The sequence below is a fragment of the Dermacentor andersoni genome, chromosome 3 (assembly GCF_023375885.2).
Source record: "Dermacentor andersoni chromosome 3, qqDerAnde1_hic_scaffold, whole genome shotgun sequence".
NCBI classification, from domain to species: Eukaryota; Metazoa; Arthropoda; class Arachnida; order Ixodida; family Ixodidae; genus Dermacentor; species Dermacentor andersoni.
In genome coordinates this window covers 129,720,144-129,745,915 of record NC_092816.1, presented here as the reverse complement: position 1 = coordinate 129,745,915, position 25,772 = coordinate 129,720,144, and the positions used below count along the sequence as shown (strand labels likewise).

At 48.1% G+C, this 25,772-nt stretch overlaps 1 long non-coding RNA gene across 1 annotated transcript in view; it reads right to left on the bottom strand.

The window, feature by feature from the left end:
- Positions 1–607: 607 nt before the first annotated feature.
- Positions 608–25,772, bottom strand: part of LOC140216762 (uncharacterized) — an 89,212-nt gene continuing 64,047 nt past the window's right edge. Inside the window, exon 3 of the long non-coding RNA XR_011893446.1 lies at positions 608–835. This is a non-coding gene — a long non-coding RNA (uncharacterized lncRNA). The remainder of the gene's footprint in view (positions 836–25,772) is intronic.

The following is a 25,772-nucleotide window of genomic DNA, read 5'->3' as shown; positions in this document are numbered from 1 at the left end:
CTCGATCCGCATGCCAAAACCGGCGCCTAGAGGATTTTCTACGGGCCCACCTCTTATAGCAGAACAATTAAGGGTAACCGGTGCGTATGGGCGCTTACTGGCAGGTGAGGTGCCCGCGTTACGACTTGAATGCATAACATTCATGGAACGACGACAACGGAACACTTTTCCAAGGAACTAGAAAATATATCCCTTTATAAAACAAGGAGCTGAAAAAAATAGAAACAGGCAAATTACCAAAGTCCCTAAACCTCGCGGGCTTCCGCAGTCCGTTTTTCCTGCACCCTGCAGCGCGTGCCTAATAAGCAAGGAGTAATTATGTGCCGCACGCATGAACAAAACTCATGTTTTAAGTCCTGTTGTTTCGGCTGCAAGTTACGCCAGATTACATGAGCCAACTCATCGCCAATTTGGTATATTGCTGAATGCTGAAGCGGAGATTTAGGAGTGGACCCATTACGTTGCTGCGCTATGTCTGAGTTCCAGATGTCCCATCTTGTCTGTTCAGCCTCAAAGAAGAAGTAAAGCCACTCCATGCATAAATGTACCGAGCTCGAGTCATTTATGTCCGACAGTGATTATCCTTGGATAATATTCTTTTATTTTTTTGCCTTAGCAAGATAAGTCAAAAGAATCGTCTCAAGGCTAAGCTCCAAGACAACACACGATTATTTTATGATAATTACGCCCATATCAAGATTTTTCGAGTCAGACCGCACCGTGCTGAGAGGCAGATTTAGGCGTGAATGTGGGAACACTTTCTCTATTGCGCGAAACTCTCTGCAGAGAGCGGAATGGAGTTGCTGCTGTTATTGTGGTGGGAATCATCTGGTACCTGCAAAACAAGATACAGAATAATTTTCGTGACGCAATCAGAGAAGAACGAAGCAAAAATTGTCTATATTTCCTAAATGTGAAATGTCAATAGGTTTTCAGAGCGAACATGGGAGGACAAATATGGGAAAGGGCACTCGGTACAGTTCCTCGAAAGTCATAATTCTGAGTGACTGCAAAGCCTAAATTTGTTCCAGATTACCTTCCGTTTTCAGCACAACAAAGTTATGTGAAAAAGTATTTTTCATCGTGAAGTAACTTCTAATATGAAGGCAGAGTTCTCTTTTTACGAATATTTTGAGTACTTCGTAGTTATTGCCGATTCAAACTTTTTACCAAATATCAAAATTCAAAACTCGGCTGCATCATTTTCATTAGCACTCCTCCGAATCCACTGGTGAATAATACAGGATTACGTATTGTGCAATTGGATTTTTTGCAATGTCTTCAACTTAACAGGTAAAAATATGCATTTGATATTTGCATTTCATGGATGTATATGGTCTTCCCCTGCCATATCCTATCCTATTGGCGTATATTCATGACTACTCCAGCATAACTGTTAAAGAAAAGTTATCTGACACTTTACTTTAGTGTTTATTATTGAAAGCTGTGCATGTAGGTACAACTGATCACGATCTCGCGCTTGACACTCCGACAAATCATGAACGCAGGCGTCAGAGCGAAACATATCGGGAGGCCCCTCATGCAGCATATGCAATGTACATTAAATAAATCATCTGTTGGGCTAAGTACGCATTCACTTTCATTCATGTGTTCGCTCGCGCCATTTATAAGTGGATAGCCTAATAGCAAAGCAAGAGCATCAGAAGGATCATTCGAACGTGGCTTTACCAGCACTTCGTTCACTGCCGGGCTAAGCTTAAACAGACACCAAAAGGAAACAGGAAATCAGTTTGTTACAAATAAACTACATTTTCGTTTATTTCCCGGCAAGAAATTAATTGCTGGACGAGAAACTGAAGGGCCGAAGTTTCTTTTCTTGAGCTCCGAAACCCCGTCATCCGCACGTCAGTGCGACTTCATGAATTTGAAAGTACGTTTTCGTATTTGAGCTATTTCAAACACAATGCAGCACGTCTTTACCGATTATACATCAACGAGGCCACAGCAGGAGCCATCAAAATATATCATGTCCCGGTGAAGTGGCGCGAAAAATTCCAATTGGCGTCGAAACCGTATAGATACCGCAATATTTATGGCTTACTAGCACTTTTCTTTCGTTAACAATGATCTTTTTGTTATTTCATAAAGGTGATTCACTAATAGATCTAAATAGATTTTTCTCTTTATTCTCCCCTATAGGTCTGATGCAACACAGTAGAGACCGAATGGTTCGCGTAATGCTCTCTAGTCGATTGCTGCAAGAAAAAAAAAAGATAAACAATAAAATAAAACGTGCTTTTTTTCAGGAACATGGGGCACGACAAAAAATTCGGACATGTTACACTCCTGTAATACGTGAAGGCGAAATCCTGCTGCACACTTGGTAATGCGCAGTCTCGCATCGTCGCCTTGCTGCTTTCGCAGTTCGGCTCCTTCGGATCGTTTTCGACGCATAGCTGCAGCACCACGCGCTCATACAGTGGGGTCCAACTCGCGACGACGGCGTTTCTCCTCGGCTTTACCTTACATCCTCTCTGCAGGGGATCGAAACGTATGCTGTTCTGCGTGTTGTATGGATGACTTCAATGAATGTGTGCACAGCTAGCTTAACCTTGCTGAGCGCTTGTAGCCTCAGCCTTACGGGGGTATTAGTCATTGAGAAGGTCACGTGGTTTTTTGTACTGCTCGACTAGACGCCGCGTTTCATTTCTATGTATGCGTGATTATAATGAATGCACGTGCTGTACACTTAACTTTTATGAGTGCTTGTAACCTCTGCATTACGAGAGGGATGTGCCCTTGAATTTTTTGCTTGCTTAGAGGGGATGTCAGCCATTGCTGGTGACGATAAGTTTTGTACCATTGGGCCGGACGACGCGTTTTTTCCAAGGCCATCGGCGGTATGAGCATATTAAGAGAAGTTAAGTTAAAATAAATTCATATTGTCGAGAAACCGCTATGCAACTGCTTCCGAATGTGGCTTTTTCTTTGCGAAGTTTTATTTATATGTGGTGTCATAGACGGTAGCTAATTAAGATTTACACGTTTAAATACGCACTGGATCCTTCAGGTATCAAGCGTGTCGATAGAATGAGAACTTAATGATTTGGTTTGAGATTTGACGACGTAATTCGCGCGATCTTTAAGCTACTAATAGATTGCGCGTCATTGCGATATATCTGTTCGAAGCGGCATTATTTACTTATAATTTCTTCTATCTTTCGGCACCTGATATTGTCCTTGACGAAGCTACAAAATATTCTACAAGTTGGCCAGAAGTCCAGCCGTTTCTACTAATTCTACTAATTTAGAAAGCTAACCAATATTTCTTCTAGCTTCAGTTAGTTAGTCTGTTTGTATTTTGTTTATTTTTGCAACCTCAAGAACGGTGGTATGATAGGGGTAAATAGAATAAGAAGACTAAATAAGAACAAAAGTTGCGCATCTTCTATCTTCAGTAGCTCGTAGATGGCAATCTTAAAATCTCCAAGCCATGGATGCATATTTAGCAGCTGCTGATGGCTCATAAATTGAGGAATCACGTAAGACAAAGATAGATGTCCAATAAAGCAAAGATAAAGAGGTATCTTGAGAATGGGGGCACATGCAGCAGGCATAAGATGACAAGCGAAATATATGTCTCAGTCAAATGCTTCACTGCTTCCGAGTATTCAGCAACGGATTAAAACCACCACTTCACTCGTTGCTCCACATCACATTTCCTGCGCGGCTTTTGAATGCTTGGCACTTGAGCGGTGGTGAAACAGGAAGCACGCCGGAATCAATTTCAGCAAAGAAGATAAATCCACTGAATATGTGTGAATACAAAGCCTGTCGATTCAACCAGGAAGCGCTGCCTATAATGATACCGACACATAAAACAATTTTCCGAAGCAAAGCACAAGCGGTTCGAAAAGTGTGCGTAGCACGAAATTAGACCAACAATCTACTTTGGCTCTTAGGGTACTCAAGTCACTTGACACTGTCCTTCTTATTTCTCTTGAAATCTAAATATAGACACGTCGCCACGAATCTTGCTACGTCATCTAGTACAGATCTCGGCTCAGCGTTTCCGGTGGTGCGCCAACGGCCTACTAATGACTCTCATGATCAGCCACAGATGCGACACAGAAAGACCGAATTACGTATTGCATCGGATAAATATCTCAATCTCCTAGCTATAGTCACTAGGCAAGAAAGCAAATCTAGCATTACTTCGTTTCCTCGTTCCCTTCGAACCCTGATAAACAAAAAAATAAAGAACAATCACGAAATGCTTCACGTGAAAACGTATTAGCGCCTCCGGCTCTGAAATGCCTAAATTCGGATATCTCTTCAAGAATACTGCTTCCTATTCAAGGCGACAAAAACGGAGCAGCGACAAAGCATTCGCGGATAGAAATGCCGCCAAACTAAAACAGTGCGCTTATCCTCACCCTGCTTCCCTCTCTCTCTCTCTCTCTCTCTCTCTCTCTGTGTTTGTTTTTCTTTTTTACGTTCTCGGTTGGACAGCACGTCGGCGCGGATCGATTCTGAGCGGCATGTCCAAGTCAGAGGAAAACCAGCGGCCGACAGCCGCCCTCGTTATCGCACCCCGGCTGAAGGCGGCGGCAATTTTCAATTGGCGCGGCTTCCATGCGGGGCGAGTGCCGTTCAACGGCCCGGCGCTACGCGCGCGCATAAGGCGAGGGCGGTCGTCGCCGAAGTCGTCCGCTTGTTGTTCCCACGACCATTGCGGACGGCGAAGCTTTTGTTCGTCCACGCTGCACGAGGAAGCGGGAAGCACTCTTGCGGTCGGCGTGCGCGACTTCTCTTCCAAGACCGCGCGAGCACGACTTCTCACACGCGCCGTTCGTTGTGTATAGCCACTGAGATGGCCTGGTGTCCCCTGAAACCGATACGTATATTACGGGGCGACTTAAACGGAGACGTGGGAGATGTAGAAGTGGGCGAACGGTACGGAAATTATATGCCACATGGTCTCAGGTGTGTATCCCACAGTCAATCCTCGCGGAGCCTCAGAAGGAGTGCAAGGGGAAACCCCTTTTGAATGTCAATGGCTAGTAGGCGAAATGACGATCTCTAATCGCGAAATTGGAGAGCTGTGCAGCTTCCGCTGGTTCCACACACCACGGAAGCATGGGCAGACCACGATGAGATGACGAGACATTACCCGGGATGCTGAACCTTATAGAATACGAGATGTCAGTGTTGAAAATTTATTTTCAGCTGCAACTTTGAATAATCCGTCCAATTCTGGGCCAATTTCCCATTGGTGGCTACGAAACACGTCTTTACCGAATAATGGCAACAACAGCCAGTACGCGAAGTCTATTTCGCGTGCGCCTCACATGGCTACCACCGTTGGGCTGCACTGTGGGGGACTGCAGTCTTTTGAAACTGCGGCGCTCGAAAAGAACGCATCTTCGCATTGCGTTCCACTCTGCGCTTCCCTGCAGCTATTGTTCCCCAGCAGACGACCGCTTGTGCGGTCGCTTAGCCGTACGCTTTTGGTGTTTTTTTTCTTTTCTTGTTGTTGACGATTGTAGTACATGGACAGCGGCTACGAAAAGTGCAAGATTCACAGGTACGAAGCCTACAACGCTTCGTGGGAGGCAAGCGAAAGAGAGCTAGACACGCACTTGCAATAAAAAGTGCCTTCGCGTGAGGAGGAACGCCGAAACAGTTGAAAAACAGAAAACGAAAGTTGCAATGACCTACGATTCGCATGCATTGAAAGCGGGAATGAAGAAGTTTAGAAAAAAGAAACAACAGAGCTGCTGTGAGCTTTAATGGAAAGCAACGTCTCCATGTAACGGTTTGCGAACGGCGAAGTTTTCTAATCGTGTGGAATGCGAGGAATCATAACTTCGACAGAGATGAGAGAAAGAAGGTTAAGAAATGGGCTTACTCTTCCTTAGTTTTTACAATCTGTTGCACAGGGCTTTTTTTTTAAATAAGGAAAACGCGATGAGTCATCACCGTTTAAGTGTACGTTGTGCGCCCGTGAGGAGCGTTTAAGCTATGGCGAATTGGGGACAGACCAACACGAAGTGCGCAGAACCGCGGTCGTAATGAAGTAATCCTTCGGGATGCCAGTCACAGGAAGAGAAAAAAACTTACGCATAAGACAAGTTTAAAGCTCAAGGTGCTGCTAGAAGAATCAGGACCTGTATTTACGAAAGCTCTTATAAGCTACAATTCTTCGTAAGGAACTTCAGAAAATGCTGATGCTGGATGCATTAGCGGGAACAGTAGGCTAATGGCATTCAACTCGCGCGAGCAAAAAAACCTGCAGAGTCAACAAGTTTTCAGAACCGGTTTAATCAAGAGCCTTCATTGGTGTTTGTGAAGAACGCTGTTTCTGCTTGGCGGCCATTTGCAAATAGACATAAGAGGACCCAATTGGACACATTTTCACAGAACATAACTCACTCAACATAAACTTGTCGAGCTCCAACATGCTCATCTGCTCAAACGTGCACGCATGACGACGAAGGAATGAGGACGATACAGTGGCGACAACGGTGTGACAACGGTGGTACGACAACCACAACATGGCGACCATGGGATGACGATGCTTGAGTGACGATGATAGTGTGACCTTAGCGGCGTGACGGCAAAGTGATGCCGATGGTATGAAAAAGATGGTGAGACAAAGAGAAAGACAGTGCTGAAATCGCGACGACGGCAAGACGACAATGGGATGACGACGCTAAATGATCACAATAGTATTACAAAATGATGACGATGGAATGACCACGACGACATGAAGACAGAGCAGGGGCTATCTGAACACTATCTTGTTTGTGTTTGCTTACAGCTTGTTTCCTGTGCTAAAACTAAAAAAAAAGATCATCTGTCCATTTTGTCAAAGATTATTCTCGCGTGAACGACGCATGCGTGGTTGATTACTTGGAAAATTGTCTGACTGACGACAATAATGTTAACTTACTTTGGATGCGCTTTAAAGACATGTGTCATTTTCGCCTTGATAAATTGATACCAAATAAGAAAAGCAAGTTTACAAGCAAACACCATGGATCAATCGCAATATCATTCATATGAAACGTAAAATTAGGAGATTAAAAAGGCCCGTAAGCAGCCAAACTTAATATCTGAAGTACAAGACAAGCTTGCACTTGCCGTGCATAGATCGAATTATTATTATTTCAACTCATCTTTTCTTAATTTTATTACAAGCAATCCAAGCAAATTTTTTAATTGCATTGCCGAGAGGTTGAATTGCTCATCACTTTAATGTTTTTTCACGGTGTCTTCTCGAACCCCAGTGATTCTTCACGTAACTGCCCATTGTACCAACCGTTTTATGTGAATTTTATATTGTGTGCTGATGTACTATCTATGGTGCTTAACCTAAAACCGAAATGTTTAACTGGGCCTGATAATATCCCTAATTTGTTTCTCCGTAGATATGCTGTAACCTTATCAAAGTTTCTTGTTATAATATTCCGCGCTTTATTATTGTAGTCTAAATTACCGAGTGATTGGAGAACGACCCGAATAGCACCAATTCAGAAAAATGCAGAGCGTCTACTTGTAGGAAATTACCGTCCTATTTTTTTAACGTGATCATGCTGCAAACTCATCGAACATATCATAGCAACAAGCATAACCACATATCTAGAAAAGTATTCAATTGTAACTAACTTTCAGCACCATTGCAGAAGGTATTCGACTGTCACATAGCTGGTCACTGTAGTTCATTCCTTTGCATCAATCCTTGACAAGAACAGACAAATAGACATAATTTTGCTTGACTTTCGTAAGGAATTTGATACAGTCCCTCATGATAAATTAATTCTAAAAGTAGGAAATGCAGGAATCTCGCAGATGTTTATCTAGATCTTGGCTTTCTGCTTATTTGTCTAACCACAAACAATTCATTGAGAAAAATGGCGAAAAATCGGGCTGCCTTCCGGTCACATCGGGTGTTCCAAAGCGCAGTGTGCTCGGTCCTCTTCTCTTTGTCCTATATAATAATGGTATTGTAAACACGGTTGAAGTTCGTGTACAGATTCGATTATTTGCCAATGATTGTGTGCTCTTTAAGGATATTGCTTCTCACCATGGTCAAACAAGTTTATATTGTAGTTTACATAACATTGTTACGAAGAGTTGCGAAGAAATGGTTTTATTTACAGGGACAGACGATGATCCTAGCGTGATCGTAGCGCAGCCCGGCCTCTCAAACTCCTCGTCCTCTTCGTCTTCTCTTCTCTTCTTCTTGTCCGTGCCTTTCGTGTCTTTTACATTTCCCCGAAAGCAGTCGAAGCCCGTGGGGCGAGTCAGGATGGACATGCAGGGTAGAAAGGCTTCAGGCGAGCAATATGAGTCAGCTGAGTTCCGCTTGATCGCCGACCATTGCACAGTAAGCGAGCTATGACGTGAGTTCGCTCAGGCGGTCCACAACTACAAATGGGCCTGAATATTGTGACAAGAACTTTTGGCACAATCCACGCTTGCGTCGCGGTGTCCAAAGAAGGACCAAGTCACCTTTTTCCAACGATACTTGTACGTGACGGTGGTCGTATCGCTCTTTCGAACGACTTTGCGAGGCCAGAGTACGAACACGAGCTATTCGACGGTCTTCTTCGGCGAGCCACAAAGTCTTCGATACAGAATCGTCACTGTGCAGAACGAAGGGCAAGAAAGTGCCCAGAGGGCTTCGCAGTAACCTTGCATACAGGAGATAAAATGGGCTATAGTTCGTGGTTTCGTGCTTCGCCGTGTTGCATGCGTAAGTGATGAAGGGCAGCACGTCGTTGCAGTTCTTATGATTGGAGGAGACGTACATGGCAAGCATGTTGGTCAGCGTTCTGTTTGTCCTTTCAATGAGGCCATTGGTCTGTGGATGATACGGCGTGGAATGACAGAACTGTGAAGTGCACTAACGAAGTAGCTATTCAATGATGACGATGATGATGATGACACGTGGTGGGCCATGATGAAGGACCACGGAACGCAGCAGGAAGACTGCCACGCAAGCGGCGGTGGAAGGCGGTATGGCTGCAGTTTCTGCATACCGTGTAAGATGGTCTACGCAGACAATTATCCAACGGTTCTTGTTGTTAGATAACGGGAATGGACCCAAAAGGTGAATGCCTACTTGCTCGAACGGCGTACTGGGTGGTGTCGATGGCCGAAGGGGACCCGGGGCTGCGGTGGTCGGTCGCTTGTGACGGCACGTTTCACGACTAGCGACATAGCGCTTGGTTGTTTCGTACATCTTGGGCCAGTAAAAGCGCCCCTGCGGGCGGTGTAACGTTCGTACGAAGCCGAAATGGCTGGATGTCGCATCGTCATGCATGGCGCGTAGAACGTCGGAGCGGAGACTCTCGGGGACAACAAGCAGAAAACGTGCTCCATGCCCGGAGTAATTAGTTTTGTAGAGTAATTTATCACGGACAGTAAAGCGACCACTGCGTTGAGAAGTACGTGCGGTGACAAAAAGCGGATCGAGGGTAACATCACTCCGTTGTTCTCGCTGAAAGTCTGCCGCGTCAGGGAACGTAGAAGTAACAGCAGCGAGACAGTCGTCAAAATTGTCAGCATCGCAGTCGTTAGCCGCAAGAGAATTCCAAGAGAGGCAGTCTGCGTCGGCGTGACGACGGCCACTCTTGTACGACACCACAAAGTCGAATTCCTGGTGGCGCAGCGCCCAACGCGCGAGGTGACCAGAGGGATCACGCAAACCGATCAGCCAGCATAAAGAATGATGGTCGGTGATAATCTTGAATGGTCTACCGTAAAGATAACACCGAAACTTCTGTATGACAAAAACAGCTGCCAGGCATTCCTGTTCCGTAACCGTATAATTGCGTTCAGATTTGTTCAGGCAACGGCTGGCATATGCGACAACATGTTCTGCGCCACTGTGCCGTTGTACAAGCACCGCTCTTATCCCAATTCCACTAGCATCAGTGTGAACTTCAGTCGGGCAAGTTGGATCGAAGTGACGAAGAGGGGTGCTGACGTTAATATAAACTTCAGCTGAGAGAATGATGCGTCACACTCTGGTGTCCAATTGAAGGATGCATTTTGTCGCAAAATAATTGTCAACGGGTAAACGATGTCGGCAAACCGGGGAACGAATCGACGAAAATACGAACATAGGCCAATGAATGAGTGAAGTTCTCGTGCTGATTGCGGTGGCTTGAAGGAGCTCACCGCTTCAATCTTACGAGGATCGGGTCTGACGCCATCCTTGTCGACTGAGTGTCCCAGGACCAGCGTTTGACGTTCGCCAAACTGACATTTTTTTTAGTTTAGAACCAGTCCAGCTTTCTCGATGCAGTCGAGAACAAGGCTGAGGCGTTCGCTATGTTCTTCAAACGTGCGGCCAAAGATTACATCATCGAGGTAACACATGCATATCTCCCACTTTAGACCACGTAGTACTGTGTCCATGAATGTTTCGAAGGTGGCAGGAGCATTGCAAAGGCCAAAAGGCATAACATTAAATTCGGATAGGCCATCTGGAGTCACGAAAGCGGTCTTTTCTCTGTCGGCAGGGTCCATAGGTATTTGCCAATACTCCGATCGCAAATCAAGTGTTGAGAAGTAAGCAGCGTGTAAGCAATCAATGACGTCATCGATTCGCGGTAGCGGATAGGCATCCTTCTTCGTCACTGCGTTTAGATGTCTGTAATCCACGCAGAATCTCCAAGAGCCATCTTATTTTCGGACCAGGATTACTGGGGCTGCCCATGGACTAGACGACTCTTGAACGACACCTTTGTTCATTATTTCCTTGACTTGCTCTGCAATAACTTTGCGCTTGGAGGATGACGCTCGGTAGGGCTTCTGGCGGATGCGGTGTGCGGAGCCAATATTTATTCTGTGACGAGCGCGGGACGACGGTAAATGAAGGCGTACATCTCCATGCGTGCAGTTGAACGCTGCCTCATGCCTGGCAAGAACATGTACCAGTGCTTGCCGTTCCGATGTACCGAGAGCCTTGCTGATCATGCCAAGCATTAGCTCTTCAAAATGGCCATTATCGTAAGGAGAGCAAGCTGTAGAGACGTCCGTAGTTAGTGCCGCTATTGAGCTACGTGCGGCTTCATCGAAGAGAGCGATTTTCATACCGCGAGAAAGGACAACCGGCGTGGCGGAACAGTTCAGCGCCCACAATCCGGCGACTCCTTTCGTCATGCACACGACAGAACAGGGCAAAAGTATATCTTTCTTAGTACAGTATATGCGGAGAGGCCTAACTACAACGTCAACAAAATCAGCGTCAACAGCAGTTGCAGAAACACGAACGGGCGTCAGGCACCACGATGGTGCAATCACTTCATCAAGAACACTTCGCCACGCGAGCTTTGTTCGGAATGTGCTGATATAATTAACTTGTTCAATGATATTTCGCCACAACCACAGCCCACGGAAGCGCCGCACTGTTCAAGAAAATTGGTACCAAGAATAACATCGTGCGGACAACGAGAAAGAACAAGGAATTCCGACACAAAAACTTTCCCAGCGAACAAAACACTCACAGCACAAGCACCACGAGGATAAAGCCACTCGCCGCCTACTCCACGAAAGGTAATACCGTCGTTCCAAGAAAACATAACTTTGTGGCCTAGACGGTTTTTGAAAGCGAGGCTCATCAGAGACACCGTCGCCCCAGTATCAACTAACGCCATGGTCGGTATTCCGTGAATCGAGACATTCACATTGTTTTTGAGCATCACAACAAGCAGAGGTATTTATTGCAAAGACCGTCCGGCGACCTCACCTCCATTGGCCGCGGATGCTAGTTTCCCGGCGGCGGTGACGAAGAATGGCACCGAGGGGACGGAGAGCGACGGGGACGGTTATTTGGTGGCGTCAAACTCCGCTCAGAAGCTGGCGAATCGCTGCGTCTGGTCTCGTGTGAGAAGTGGTCCATTGGAAACAAATCGGTAGTCCGCGAGTCATATGAAGTACGGGTTCTGGGTGGCAAGGACATCGGTGGTTTCCTTCGTGATTGAGGGCCTTGGCGACAATACCGAGCGATATGGCCTGTGGAACCGCAGTTGTAGCACACGGGAGGGTTGCGGTTCACAGCATCTTCCTCGAAACGAATGCTAGGCTGCTGCGGGCGGCGAGAAAGTTCGTTGTCATGTGGATAACGTGTCTCTGCTGCTGACTGAAATCCGTTATATCATTCATAAGTCACGTCGTGGTAGTAGGGATGGTACTGTTCTTGTCGCGGCCTGACAGAAGTCACAGGGCCACGGGGGTAAAAACGCGGCTGCTCTCGTGGCCGAGCGTCATAAGTAGGGCCTCTGTCGTAGAGACGTGGCTGCTGTCGGGGCGCGAGCTCATAATCCACAGTGCCCCTCGCCGAAGGAAACGGGGAGAAGGATGCCACGTTTGGCTCGAAATCTGGTGGTAGGCGGAAGCTATGAGTACCTGAATGTGTCACTTGCGCGTGCAGGCTGAGCTCTTCCCGAACTATTTGTCGGATCGTTAATGCCAGATAGAGGGGCTGGTTGCTGTCCACGCCTGGAACTGTCGTCACATTGGCTAGCCTGCCAAACTTCTGCGTGATGCGCCACGTCTTCAGTTGCTCGAAAGTACGACAGTGCCGAATGATGTCAGCGACGGAAGCCAGGTTGTCTTTTGCGATGAGGAAACTATAAACGTCTTCGGCAATTCCTTCCAGGATGTGCCCGAGTTTGTCTTTCTCAGACATTCCAAAGTCCACCATCCTACACAGTTTTATTACCGCCTCAATGTATGCCGTGCAGGTTTCGCCTGGCACTTGCGCACGTTGCAGTAGCGTCTGTTCTGCCCTTTTCTTTTTCGTCGCGGGGTCGCTGAATCGCTCTTTGATTTCCGAAACAAATCTTGCCCATGTTGTGAACGTTTTCTCGTGATTGTCGAACCACAACAACGCAGTATCCGTTAGAAAGAACACCACGTTCGAAAGCTGAGACGCGCTGTTCCACTTGTTGGTGGCACTCACCCGGTGAAAGTGGATGAGCCATTCCACGACGTCTTCCTCCGATCTTCCGGCGAAGGGACGCGCATCTCTCAGTTGTAGAACGAAACTTGTCGGCGCAGCAGTTGGAATGGGCCGTTGTTCGTCTGCGTCGTGGGACATACTCAACTCCGGTAGATTCGGTGGCAGTCCAGCAAGGCGACGGCTTCGTCGAAGAACTTCTGGTTCAGCCTCCGTCTTCGGGTGTCGATTACCCCGCACCTCCCACCACAACTGCTACGAAGAGTTGCGAAGAAATTGTTTTATTTACAGGGAGAGACGATGATCGTAGCGTGATCGTAGCGCAGCGCGGCCTCTGAAACTCCTCGTCCTCTTCGTCTTCTCTTCTCTTCTTGTCCATGCCTTTCGTAGCTGTTACAATATTCTTGCATGGTGCAGGGGCTGGGGAATGACACCAAACATAGATAAAAGCGTACTACTGCGAATAACACATCAGAAATCACCCCTGCTTTATACATATAAGTTAGGTCCAACACCTCTTCATGAAGTCACTAGTTATGAATACCTGGGAGTGACCCTTAACAATATACTATCATGGAATGATCATGTAACTAACACTTGCGCTTCAGCCTTCAGAAAACTACGCCTGTTGAGACAAACTTAAGAAAGCCCCATCTAACGTTAAAATGCTATGCTACATCCCCCTAATCAGACCGAAGCTGGAATATGCTTGCATATATATATATATATAGTTTGGGATCCATGCACAAAAACTAATATCAATAATCTTGAGAGAATTCATAGTAAAGCGGTCGCATTTATATTTAACAAATTTTCCAGATGTGGTTACCCCACCGAACTTATGGAAATTAACAACCTTGAACCACTCGAACTTAGAAGAAAGAAACTGAGACTTGAATTCCTTAAACTACTTCACACCAACAATTTATCCCTTGACCCATTTGAACATTTATCGCAGTTATCGACCAGAAGTACACGCTACCACAGACATGATGCATCAACCCCTTACTTTGCAAGAGCGAACACATGTAAGTTTTCTTTTTTTCCTCGAACTGTAATAGAATGGAACTCCATAACTGAATCCACTGCCTTATCTTGTAATTTCATGGTTCTGTTTGTTTTGTCAATCTGATTTTTAGTGTGTGTAACATATGTCCCCCTCCCTGCTTGGACCACGTGTCCGCAGTATTTAATAAATAAATAAAAAATTAAGGCTACTCTGTGTCGATGACGCAATGACGAAATTAGCATGATGACGCTGAAATGAGGACGAAGGACTCATGAAGACGGAATGCCAATGACGGTGTGATGATGACGGCTGTAAGATGGTGGCGTGATGATGACGATATTGTCGCGTGGTGGTGACGTTGAATAACACAGTAGAAATACTGTGAACGACAAAACTAACTTTTATTGGGCGAACCTTTGCCCACAAAACAGGCTACACTTATATCACAACGATAGCGGCGAACACGCTCGGCGATCGTCGGAAATCTGATCAGCGAGTCAAGCGCGTCGGCTTTTATAGTACAGTCGTCGAATGTTCCAGACTAATCGTTCGGGCCCGCGTACCTTCCACAAAGTTCTACACCACTCGCGTTACACGATGAAATCAGATAACACAACGTTCGGCGACAACAGATAGCCGGGTAGAACTATCGATAACTTTCCAGAAACTTCGGATACATGCAGGCGCGTCCCGCGCTGTGCGATTACATTTGTTAGGTGGCGAAACGTGGTCGCCCGATAAAGATAAGTACACGTGTCAATACCCCCCTCTTAAAAACAGCATCGACCCGATGCTGCATACAAACGAAATAAGGAAAAACACCCGTAGCAAAGAAAACAACAAAGTAAGGAAGTTCGTCAGCGTCCGTAAAAGGGTTTCAGACGCACCACGTGGACCACTTCAGATCGTGCGCGGCGCCGCTGTGAATGCGAAATTCCGTCTGGCACGACCTCATAGTCCAGTGCGCCAATACGTCGAATGACCTTGTAGGGTCCGAAATAGCGGCGCAATAGTTTCTCACTCAGTCCTCGTCGGCGTATCGGTGTCCAAACCCAAACACGGTCGCCGGGCTGGTACTCGACGAAGCGTCGTCGGAGGCTGTAGTGTCGGCTGTCGGTCCTCTGTTGGTTCTTGATCCGCAGGCGGGCGAGCTGTCGGGCTTCTTCGGCGCGCTGGAGATAGCTAGCGACGTCAACATTCTCTTCGTCAGTGACGTGGGGCAGCATGGCGTCGAGCGTCGTCGTCGGGTTCCTGCCGTAAACCAGCTTAAACGGCGTGATCTGTGTTGTTTCTTGCACCACCGTGTTGTAAGCGAAGGTTACATACGGCAGGACCGCGTCCCACGTCTTGTGCTCGACGTCGACGTACATTGCTAGCATGTCAGCGAGGGTCTTGTTGAGGCGCTCCGTGAGGCCATTCGTCTGCGGATGGTAGGCAGTTGTCCTCCTGTGGCTTGTCTGGCTGTACTGCAGAATGGCCTGGGTGAGCTCTGCTGTAAAAGCCGTTCCCCTGTCGGTGATGAGGACTTCTGGAGCACCATGTCGCAGCAGGATGTTCTCGACGAAAAATTTCGCCACTTCGGCTGCGCTGCCTTTTGGTAGAGCTTTAGTTTCAGCAAAGCGGGTGAGATAATCCGTCGCCACGACGATCCACTTATTCCCGGATGTTGACATCGGAAACGGCCCCAACAAATCCATCCCAATCTGCTGGAATGGTCGGCGAGGAGGTTCGATCGGCTGTAGTAATCCTGCTGGTCTTGTCGGTGGTGTCTTGCGTCGTTGACAGTCTCGGCATGTCTTGACGTAACGGGCGACGTCGGCGGTCAGACGCGGCCAGTAATACCTTTCCTGTATTCGCGACAGCGTCCGGGAGAACCCGAGGTGGCCAGCGGTTGGACCGTCGTGTAGGGCGTGCAGTATTTCTGGACGCAGCGCTGACGGTACAACAAGAAGGTAGCTGGCGCGGACTGGTGAGAAGTTTTTCTTCACGAGCAGGTTGTTTTGTAGCGTGAACGAAGACAACCCGCGCTTAAATGCCCTAGGGACAACGTCGGTGTTCCCTTCCAAATACTCGACGAGGCCTTTTAGCTCCGGGTCTGCTCGTTGCTGTTTAGTGAAGTCTTCCGCGCTTATTATCCCAAGGAAGGCGTCGTCGTCCTCGTCGTCTTCTGGCGGGGGATCGATGGGGGCGCGTGATAAGCAGTCGGCGTCGGAGTGTTTTCTTCCGGACTTGTATATTACCGTGATGTCATATTCTTGTAGTCTGAGGCTCCACCGCGCCAGCCGTCCTGAAGGGTCCTTTAAGTTAGCTAGCCAACACAACGCGTGGTGGTCGCTGACGACTTTGAATGGCCTGCCATAGAGGTAAGGGCGGAATTTAGCTGTAGCCCAAATGATGGCGAGGCATTCCTTTTCAGTCGTAGAATAATTGCTTTCCGCTTTTGACAGCGACCGGCTAGCATACGATATCACCCGTTCAAGTCCTTCTTTCCTCTGGACTAGGACGGCACCGAGGCCTAGGCTACTGGCGTCAGTGTGGATCTCGGTATCGGCGTCCTCGTCGAAGTGTGCAAGTACCGGCGGCGACTGCATGCGTCGTTTGAGTTCTTGAAATGCCTTGGCCTGCGGCGTTTCCCACTTGAACTCGACATCACATTTGGTTAGATGTGTTAGCGGCTCCGCGATGCGTGAAAAGTCCTTGACAAAGCGCCTATAGTAAGCACACATGCCAAGGAATCTGCGCACTGCCTTCTTGTCGGTTGGCTGCGGGAACTTTGCGATGGCAGCTGTCTTCTGTGGGTCGGGGCGTACTCCTGATTTGCTGATCACGTGGCCTAGGAACAAAAGCTCATCGTAAGCAAATCGACACTTTTCCGGCTTCAGAGTGAGCCCTGATGACTTGATGACCTCTAGTACTGTCGCAAGCCGCCTCAGGTGATCGTCGAAATTTCCGGCGAAGACGACGACGTCATCCAAGTAAACGAGACAGGTCTGCCACTTCAATCCTGCTAAAACTGTGTCCATCACGCGCTGGAACGTTGCAGGAGCCGAGCACAGTCCGAATGGCATAACCTTGAACTCGTAGAGGCCGTCTGGGGTGACGAAGGCCGTCTTTTCGCGATCTCTTTCGTCGACTTCTATTTGCCAATAGCCAGACTTGAGGTCCATTGACGAGAAGTATTTAGCGTTGCAGAGCCAATCCAGTGCGTCGTCTATCCGTGGGAGGGGGTATACGTCCTTCTTCGTGATCTTGTTCAGACGACGATAATCGACGCAGAAACGCAGGGTTCCGTCCTTTTTTTTCACCAAGACTACAGGAGATGCCCACGGGCTTTTGGACGGCTGGATGATGTCGTCGCGCAGCATTTCGTCGACTTGGTGCCTTATAGCTTCACGTTCTCGCGTCGAAACTCGGTATGGGCTCTGGCGGAGAGGTCGAGCGCCCTCTTCGGTTATTATGCGATGCTTTGCGACTGGGGTTTGTCGAATCCTTGATGACGTCGAAAAGCACTCTTTGTATCGTCGAAGTAGACTTCTAAGCTGTTGTTGCTTAATCGTGGGGAGACTTGGATTTATGTCGAAGTCTGGCTCGGGAAGTACGGTCGTCGGGGTAGATGCGACAGAATCCGAGAGGACAAACGCATTGCTGTTTTCCAGAATGTCCTCGATGTATGCGATCGTCGTGCCCTTGTTGATGTGCTTGAACTCCTGGCTGAAGTTTGTCAGCAACACTTTCGTGTGTCCTCCGTGCAGTCGAGCGATCCCTCTTGCGACGCAAATTTCACGGTCTAGCAGTAGACGTTGGTCGCCTTCGATGACGCCTTCTACGTCAGCGGGTGTTTCGGTGCCGACCGAAATAAAAATGCTGGAGCGAGGCGGGATGCTCACTTGATGTTCGAGCACACTCAAGGCGTGGTGACTACGAGGGCTCTCCGACGGTATCGCATTATCTTCGGACAGCGTTATTGACTTCGACTTCAGGTCGATGACTGCGCCGTGTTGGTTGAGGAAGTCCATGCCGAGAATGACGTCTCGTGAACACTGTTGGAGGATAACGAAGGTGACAGGGTAAGTCCGGTCGTGGATGGTAATTCTTGCCGTGCACATTCCTGTCGGCGTAATGAGGTGTCCTCCAGCGGTCCGAATTTGAGGGCCTTCCCATGCAGTCTTAACTTTCTTCAACTGGACGGCGATGTGTCCACTCATGACTGAGTAATCGGCCCCTGTGTCGACTAAGACGGTGACTGCGTGGCCATCTAGAAGCACGTCGAGGTCGGTCGTTCTTTGTCTTGCGTTGCAGTTGGGTCTTGGCGTCTGATCACGGCTGCGTCGTGTTGAACTGAAGCTGGTACGTCGCGTCGTCAAGTCGTCTTTCGTCGGTGTAGTCTTGGCTTCCTGACTTCCTCGGGACGGCGGCGTGTCGTTATTATGTCGTCGAGATGGTTTCTTCGGCGTCTTCGTCGGCGGCGGAGGATCTTCGTCAGTTCGACGAACAGCAACCGCACCTCCATCGGTTGCTGCTTTTAGTTTTCCGGATATGGGCTCGCTGACCGGCCCCGGGCTGGGCCAGTGTATGGTCGGCGCTGCGGCGACAGGTAGCGGCCTGGTGAAGGGGAACGCGACGGTCGTCGAGAGCTCCATTGAGTAGCGGCGAGGTAGTCGGCGATGTCACGTGGGCGCTCTCCAAGCTGTGGACGCGGCGCGTTGACGGCGAACCCTCTCAGTCCCATCTCCCGGTATGGGCTTCGGCGATACACATGGCCGGCTTCGCCGCAGTGATAGCAGAGCGGGCGGTGGTCAGGAGCTCGCCAAATGTCCGTCTTCCTCGCGTAGGTGCGCTGGGTGACGGGTGGGTGGGATGGCAGCGGCGGACGACGGAATTGCGTCGTTGCAGGGCCCTGGCGTGGTCGCGGAGGGGGACCTTGACGGCGTGCGACGGCGGCGTAGGCCATCGCTTCTGGCTGGGGCTGCGGTAATTGAGGTTGCACCTCAGGAACCCCAAGCGATCGCTGAACCTCATCTTTCACGATGTCAGCGATCGAAGCTACTTGAGGCTGCGACGAAGGCAGGACCTTGCGCAGTTCTTCGCGCACAATGGCCCTGATGGTCTCTTGAAGGTCGTCCGAACCCAGTCCTTGGATGGCATGCTGCGGCGAGTGCCCCTGGCGGTTATATTGCCGGGTGCGCATCTCCAGAGTTTTCTCTATCATCGATGCCTCTGCAGAAAACTCAGCCACAGTCTTCGGTGGGTTACGAATAAGTCCGGCGAAAAGTTCTTGCTTGACGCCCCGCATCAGGAAGCGAACTTTTTTCTCCTCCGACATTTCCGGGTCGGCGTGCCGGAAAAGACGGGCCATCTCCTCCGTGAAGATCGCGATCGTCTCGTTTGGCAGCTGCACTCTGGTTTCTAGTAGAGCTTGGGCTCGCTCTTTTCGTACGACGCTTGTAAACGTTTGCAAGAAGCCGCTTCGGAACAGGTCTCACGTCGTTAAGGTGGCTTCCCGATTCTCGAACCAGGTCCTGGCGGCGTCTTCCAATGCGAAATAGACATGCCGCAGCTTGTCGTCGCTGTCCCAACTGTTAAACTTAGCGACCCTCTCATACGTCTCCAGCCAGCTTTCCGGGTCCTCAAATGTGGAACCGCGGAACGTCGGTGGCTCCCTGGGATGCTGCAGAACTATTGGGGCTGTTCCGGCTGCCATTGGGGCTGTCTTCTTGGTCGTCTCTGGACGAACTTCTCTGACGCTCTTCTTGGTCGTCTCTGGTAGAATTCCATGTTCCGGGGGCAGCTGCTGTAGCCGGCGGCTTGCTCGATGTTCCGGGACGGCGCTGGTGTTGTCTTTGCGGTCCGGGCTTGAATTACGGCTTGTCGGGGGCGTCCGGTACATGAACGTAAAGCACCTCCACCAGATGTCACGTGGTGGTGACGTTGAATAACACAGTAGAAATACTGTGAACGACAAAACTAACTTTTATTGGGCGAACCTTTGCCCACAAAACAGGCTACACTTATATCACAACGATAGCGGCGAACACGCTCGGCGATCGTCGGAAATCTGATCAGCGAGTCAAGCGCGTCGGCTTTTATAGTACAGTCGTCGAATGTTCCAGACTAATCGTTCGGGCCCGCGTACCTTCCACAAAGTTCTACACCACTCGCGTTACACGATGAAATCAGATAACACAACGTTCGGCGACAACAGATAGCCGGGTAGAACTATCGATAACTTTCCAGAAACTTCGGATACATGCAGGCGCGTCCCGCGCTGTGCGATTACATTTGTTAGGTGGCGAAACGTGGTCGCCCGATAAAGATAAGTACACGTGTCAATATGACGACGCAGTTACAGCGACAAAGCGATGACGGCGTAAGGATGGCAATGACCTCAAGACGATAAAATGAAGCTAACAGAATCACGACGACGGCATGACAACGACGGCGTGTTCGTGTTAGAGTTCCCGTGAGTACTTACAAGCATCAACCGCATCAATTGTACCATATCCGACTTTTGTTTGCACGTTGTCCGGTACCTGCCAATCTTTCAAGACTTTACACAGCAGCCAGCAGGGGTGACAATGGTACGAAAAAAAAAAAAAAACCGGCGCATTCACTACATTGTTTCCAGTGTGATGCACGCAATCGACAATACAGCAGCCAGCATCAGCAGCAGCGGGCAGTTCGAACGCGTAGGCAAAGTAACCTTGGTTTTAAAAGCTTTTTGAATTTGGCCCCAATATCATTAACAACTTCACGACCACTAAGAACAAAAAACGTTGTTCAATAAATTTGCCCATTGCATTCGAACATTGATTGGTAGAATAACAAGCCCCTTACGCCATTTTTCTTAATTGTCGAAAAGTTTTTCAGCGAGCGTTTGCTCCACACAAAAGTTGAATGATGATCAAAAAACATACGCCTGAAGCAGTCAATTATTTCTGCGGAGGTTGTCGATTTAATTCCGCGTGCGTGCCAAGCGTTCAAGAAACTGCCATATTTGCGACCCTTCCCATAGACAGCAACAAGTCAATAAGACAGCAGCAAGCATATTTATCTGCAATCGAGTATTCTTGTAGCATATACTGCGTTTGACAGCAGCATTATTAGATTACTAGCCTATCTATTAGATCTACGACCGTTTACAAGCCTTCTGGAATCAACCTGAATAATTGTGGGATTACTTCCTAACATTCCCCTGAATGATTTGTACGCCGGAATACAATAATTTCCAAAAAAGAAAAAGAATTACATTTCTTTTACTACAGATTCTTGCATGCAGCTGTAGAAACTGAAGTTTGCGTCAAGACCATGTATTTATTTAGTTAGTCGGCTAGTTACTTGAAGATCCGTAGAATCATCAAATCTGATTGCCCATAGGTGGATGTGAATGAAAAGCAAGAAGAATAATGCACAAAAAAAAAACACCTGCGCTACCAACAACGATTTCTTAGACGTAAGAATTCATAAGTTGTTAGACGAGATTCAAACGAAACAAATATATGCATGACATACAGTACAAGAACGACCCACCGCGTGCGAAAAAAAATAGCTATAGTGAACACTCCTAATTGATGGCGCAGTGAAGACTGCTTGTGCAGTCTTTATAAAGTGTAAATAAGATCGAATTGGAAAGGTTGTCCATTTGAGTAGCGGATGCACTAGTGGAGTAATGATGAAACTGCAAAGCCGAAGTGATTATACGACGGATATTGCGAAAGGTCGGCAATGAATAGGTGTAACCTCATGAAATAAATCGCATAGGCGAATTCTCCTATTATTGTGCGTAGTGAGTAAACATTTTTTCAATGGGAAGCAAGATAGATGAGCGAATTCAAGTTGAAGGCAAACCAACATTTATTGTGCTTATTGCGTTGCCATTTGGAGAATTTTATGTACAGTGTGTTTCTGTTGTATATATCATCTACCTCAGTTTTATCTAAAGATAATGCATCTGTAACTCAATTCCATCCTACTAAAATTGCTAAGAGAGACTGCAGTATCAATAAATAAATAAAATTGTTAAGATAGCAGATTGCAAGCATTCACTTTGAAGCATCTGAGCACAACGGAAGACCACGTGGACTGTTTATACACGTTAACACTGAGAGCTTTAAGCTGCCCCTGCTTATATTCAAAAGAAGATTTTGTAAAGTAATAAAATCATGTAAACCTATGCGTACTTGTTGCTGTTAGACATCAGTTGGTTGTTTGAAGCGCTGAAGTTTGTTACGAGTTTGATTGTGAAAATTCTTATAGTCTTTTATTCGCACACGTGGCTTCGGCGGGAAGCGCCTATTTCATCACTATAATTCGAGCTTGTTAATGGGCATTGCTAATTGTTCTCGAAAAACAGAGCTTTAAGACCTCTGTAATGCTCGTGGCTGCTGTAAATGCGCTGTACATTTTTGTACATTACTTCTCCGAATAGAGAACTCTTGCAGGTTCCGCCTTCTTGAACCAATCTTTACCGCCTCGCAATTTTATGGCGATTAGAAATTTTGGGGACTTCGCCCAGTTTGCGGTAGGTATGCCCGCGGCTGCTTTCCCGCCAACTTGAGTCGCCAGGTCGTCCATCGTCGAATAGGTAGAGCACTGAGCGAATCATGTTCATCGTCGGACCAACTTGGGTAACTGGGTATGACACACAGAATATGGGCCAATCTTCAATGAACCTCTTTAAGCCATATTAGGCCACCGGATATTCACTGCGTATGTGGCGCTCAACAATGAAACTATGTGCCCCAACTCGGGTGCCTGGGTGTAAGCCACTGGATAGCTGCCTCTTGGCAATTGACGTCTTTGACGCTAACATGTGTATTTCCGGTGTCTGCCGCTATCAGCGGACCTCCTTGACCCCAACTTGGGTCACCGTGTGTGCGCAGCAATTCCCTGAACTACGTTGAAGCCATATTGAGTCACTCGGTGTGTGCAAATTTTCAATGAAACTTTTTCACGTCCACTTCGGTAACTGGACATGGACAAATAGGTATAAAGTGTCCACGTCTTCAATGACAAAACAATCCTTTAAAATTTCCTTGGTGCTGGACGGAAACAAACTCGCGAGTATATATACGGACAATCTTGTCTCATGTATTACCACATATTTCATATATTCCATCTTAAACCCGTGTATACCAGTCTCAATATACGTGCATGGTTTGGTTCCGATATGTACGGTGGCCGGATCCAAACTTTCAAGTTGCGGGAAGCAATCAGCTGTTGGGTATAGCTGGCTGTGATGCAGCATACCTTACCGTTCCTCAACTGTTGTTGTACATATTAAACAAGAACAGTAAGTGTTGCTGTTGCAGAGTAGCACGTGTACTACAAATGTCGTAGCCTAAACAGGGAGCAGCAGGAAGCGAAAACAGAGCGCGAAAGACATCTGTGCGACCAGTGACGGACTCGCGACGAAAAGCGAGCAGAGTATAAGTGCCCGTAGGTGGCTCGTCGTGCCCAGTTTTTGGCGTTGAACGAGCCGAACTTCGTCCTGAGGAACACAGTGCAAATCCGGTTGCGAGTCTCGCGCTTTTCCCGTCGCTTCTTTAATTCCAGAGTGCGCATGTGTCTGTGTTTTACTCAGATCCTCAAGATTAAATTACGCATCACCACTTGATTGTCGCTTTTGATTCAACCCGCAGCAGTGGGAAAATGCGCTTTGACACATGCCGGTTCCCGCACGAGTGTCGGGAAATATGGCGTTCGGAACGTGGTCGACCGCTACGAAAATGCAATGCGGGAGAGGTGCGAATCAACAAAAGCCCGGCTCTAATATGCACGTGAGAGAGAAATCTGGAGGGATAAGGTATCAGCACACTGCTGATTGTATTCTTAAACAATGTTCGAGGAATCGTAACACTTTGTAGCATGCGTGAGCACGCACCCACAACACGCACGAATGCTGTCATCAGTAAATCTGCCCCGGCAGTCGTCGATTCCACTTATGCGCTCCTCTACGTTGTCCGTCGCATTTCTGCGGGCGTCCCAGAAAAGAGTAATAAGTACTACCGTATTACGCGCCAAAACTACGATCTGATTATGACATGCACCGTAGCGGGAGACTCAGGATAAGTTTTGTCCACCCGGACTTCTTTGAAATGCAGGTAAATCTAAGTGAACGAGAGCTTTCGCATTTCTCCTCCATCGAAATGCGGCACGAGCCGCGGCCGATATCGCACCTGGGACCTCGCGCTCCGCTGTGCAAGACTATAACCGCTGGGATACCGCAGCGGGTCACCTTCGGGAGTTAAGTATAGTTAAGAATGAATAGTGAACAGGAAGCTTGGCTTGATGTAAAAAGATTTGGCCTTCCTGGTCAAGCTGGTACTCTCTTTCAGCGGAGCACGTGGGCGTCGCTCCAACTCGCACGCATATTGAAAGCAGCACCACGTGGTCTGCGTTTAGCATTCCCCTTCCACACCGGCCCGAGCCGCATTCCTCTACGCGGACGCGTTGTCGTTGCGTGCCAAGGCCCCGTAGACGGCGGTGCCAGGGAAAGTGAACTTTCGCGGGAAAAAGAAGCGAGACTTCACGACGCTGGCCGCCGCACGGGCCTCCGTAAACCTTCTGACGGGGAAGCAGCAGATGCAGCCACACTTACTGTCTTAAACGAATTCGTTTTTCTTTTTTTTTGTTTCTTTACTTCTACTTCTGTATATCGCACCCTAGCTGGCTGCTCTCGACCATTCCGCGGGGAAGGCGCGGAGCACGAAACTGGCGCGGATGCCGCCTGCGGACTTTATCTCGAGACCTTGCCTTTTCTTTTTTTTTTCTCGTTTCGGCATCGTACTTGCTTTCTTTCTCTTTGCCTTGGAGCGATGTCCCGTTGTTTTATCCGTTACGTACGTGCCCGGCCAGGCGAGTCGCGTCGATAGCGTCGGCGAGGAAGACCCTTTGCGCAAGGCATCTTCGGTGAAAGACGACGCTGAAAACGCCAAAGAAAACGCTAGCCCACAGGTACGTCTGAAACACGGAAAGAAGGAAAGAAGCCCTTCCGCGTTCCAGCACACAGGAACAATCCTCGTAGAATTGGGGCGATAAAGGCGGTGCAGACGTAGATCGAATAGGACTAATACGTCACGTGTCGCGTGCGTGTCGTCGCCGCAGCGCGGGTACACTGAGCACGCCAGCTTCCCCGCTACCCGACAACGAGGCTACGGATTTTACTTTTCGCATTACAAGTTCTAAAAACAGTGTCACGGCCGCGCTGACTCTAGCACGCCTGATACAAAATTCCAACGGAGTTCGGCACTTTGGTCTTAACGCGTTTTAACCCTTAAAAAACTTACAGTATCTGTACACCCTGCGACCTTGAGGCCATAGCAGGGAGCGTGGTTCAGCGTATTGAATAGTGGTTCGAGTGAAAAAATTGAGGAGCCATTCAACGCCGTGAAGGTGGATCACCAGCGAAGTTGGAGCACATCACACAGGGTTAGGCAAGAGGACATGTACTTCTTTTCATCGTTTGGTAATCGTAGTGGCGATAGCTTTGTGATTACTGTGGTATGCACAGATTCGTTCGTCCGTCAAGCTTGGACGGAATCTTCGCCGAAGATAAATCTGTGCCCGACCATTGCTGAGTAGTTGAGGGACTTGGCTCGGTATGGCGCTTCAAACAAAATTCTTCTGGCGCAAATTGAGTAAACCAATTTTTTTTTCTTGTTTTGAACTGTCCACAATGAAGTTTCCAACGATGCTCACAGTGGTAGTGTCATCCCGGCTACCTGTGCAGAGTGCATGATCATTAACTACTCGATATCACACTTGGGTGTGCCTGGAGATACGTACACAGTAGATATCACAACTCGTTCTTTAGTTTGTACGGCATAG